Source organism: Ixodes scapularis, unplaced genomic scaffold (genome assembly GCF_016920785.2).
Source record: "Ixodes scapularis isolate PalLabHiFi unplaced genomic scaffold, ASM1692078v2 ptg000972l_1__unscaffolded, whole genome shotgun sequence".
In the NCBI taxonomy this organism is placed as follows: Eukaryota; Metazoa; Arthropoda; class Arachnida; order Ixodida; family Ixodidae; genus Ixodes; species Ixodes scapularis.
This window is the reverse complement of record NW_024610076.1, coordinates 380,341-382,626: the sequence shown is the minus strand read 5'-3', so window position 1 is coordinate 382,626 and position 2,286 is coordinate 380,341. Positions and strand designations below refer to the sequence as shown.

The window sequence follows — 2,286 nt, the reverse complement described above, 5'->3', positions numbered from 1 at the left end:
CAGCCTACTCAATCGGGCAGTGGTCAGGTGGCCGAAGAAAGAATGGCCGTTTATAAAGAATCTGCTGGACAGTAACATTGAGCTGGCCCTTAATCACCAAACTGACCGAAAAAGAACAAGAAAGGTATACAATCAGGAAGTAAACAATCAGGTCATTGGGATCGAGCTAGAAGAGAAGGTGCATATTCTAGCAGAGCTGAATGATTTGATCTGCGCTTGCCAGCTGTTATATGAGGAGGTGACAAAAGGAAGTTGAACTGGAAGGAGGCCATTAAATTAAAGATAAAGGAGCTTAGTCAACAGCTGCAAATTGTCGCCAGTCATACAGAACAAGGCTCCCTCGAGAGCATTAAAACGAATTTGCTAAGCCAACCAGTACCACTCTAACAATAAGGACCAGTTGAAGAAGCTTGAGGACTAGATCGAAGAGGAAAGGGCAGTCTTTCACAAAAAACGAGCCACTGCGGCAAACCGGATTGTGTATCGGAAAACGAACAAGCTGTTCGAGCTCAATCGGTCTGCCTTCTACCGGAAACTTGACGAAGACCAGAAGGAGATGGACGAGAACATTGATGTTGATCAGGTGATTAATTTCTGGCGAGGAATCTGGGCAACCGATGACGAAGAAGGGGAGCACCAAGAATTGATTGACCTATTGGACCCTGGGGAGGTGTACATGACTGGACGGAGGAGCCTGCTGCCAGGAATGAGGGAACCGCACCTGAGTAGCAAGCAAAGAGCACAGCCAGCATCAGTCCTACTGTTCACTTCTACACACGACTGTCATTCGTTCAGGGAAATGCCTTAACCTTCGAGGCACTCGTCCCCTGTGGTGTACCTGGCTGGAAGAAGGAGCCTGCTGCCAGGGATGAGGGAACCGCACCTGAGTAGCGAGCAAAGAGCACAGCCAGCATCAGTCCTGTCGTTCACTTCTACACATGGCTGCCATTCAATCAGGGAAACGTCTCACCCTTTGAGGCAGTCGTCCCTTGCGGTGTACATGGCTGGACGGAGGAGCCTGCTGCCAGGAATGAGGGAACCGCTCCTGAGTATCGAGCAAAGAGAACAGCCAGCGTCAGTTTTGTCGTTCACTTCTACACACGGCTGTCATTTGTACTTTTATAAGGAATGCTCATAATAGTGGAGGGAGTTGCTCCCTGCAGCATTAATCGAGAATGGGCATAAAGCACTTATATGTTCTGTGTGTAATTTCATGCAAAAGCAATATTGCACCCTTTGGCATTGACTTACTTTGTTTAAGCACAGAGCGCTGACCAACAGTTCTTATTAGGATGGAGCCTGCCACGTTCGATTTTTGTACCGAGACTTGCAGTGAACCTGTAAATTTTGAAGGCACAAAATGAAACCCCACAATATGGTGCATGCAGCAGACATTTGTATGGCAGAGTAGTCAATGGTCACAGAAATGCATTTGTTTTGAGAGGGACCAATAGAGACAAAAAGAAAGAAATTGTTGTCGTCCTGCCACCAATAGACCCACCTTACCAAGCGTTCTGCGCATGCATGAAGCCGCCATAACTTTAGTTCACAATAGGTAGACGGTGGTGCCCGAAACGGCTTGTGCTGTCTCACGCGCGGAGTTCCAGTGTTTCGGGCACGTGCAGAAAGACTGAAGTTCCCTCAATGCATTGCGACAGCGATGGCGCGTAGTCGAACTGGCTGGTGAGATCGGTTTATGGCATGAATTTTGTACGCCTCACCCCACTGGTGTTAAGGATGGTTCTGACCTAACATAGTGCCACACTGTTAATGCAAACAAGGGATGAAAAATGTTCATATGGGGCACAAAGTTGCACCCTATTATTTCGTGCCAGCATTTACTAATTCAAAGTAAAATGCAAAGAGTGCCGCAGTTGTACTCGCACTAACAATGTAATACAGTATTTGTGTCTGGCCATCATGTTACTCAGCAACTGCAGCATCTGCATTGGGCACAAACTCCCAGTCGCAGCTTTGCATCTCGCTGGAGTGGGCGGCTGTGAGTATGGGCAAGGCTCGTGCTGAAGCCGGGAATTTTATCAGCAGGCAGTTAAATTCCACTCACGCTGTTCATTACAGCAGGGACCAGGGGCGGATTTAGAGGGAGGTCCGGATGTCCTGACCCCCCTCTTGATTTTTGCATGTGTAAAATTTAGGACGTGAAACGAGGGGGAGGGGGTTCCTAAACGTATGGTACGCTGACCAACACCTGACTCCCCCCCTCAGGAAATGTTTGCACCCGCTCCTGGCAGGGACGCATGTATGGTGCATATCAACACTTACCCC

General features: G+C 48.5%; 1 long non-coding RNA gene across 1 annotated transcript; it reads right to left on the bottom strand.

Moving 5' to 3' along the window:
- Positions 1-240: 240 nt before the first annotated feature.
- On the bottom strand, positions 241-1,483 carry LOC115330538. Its single transcript, XR_003920295.3, has 4 exons — positions 1,252-1,483; positions 971-1,045; positions 810-883; positions 241-721 (listed from the first exon to the last, which is right to left on the bottom strand). It is a non-coding gene; the product is annotated as an uncharacterized LOC115330538 (long non-coding RNA).
- Positions 1,484-2,286: the final 803 nt, after the last annotated feature.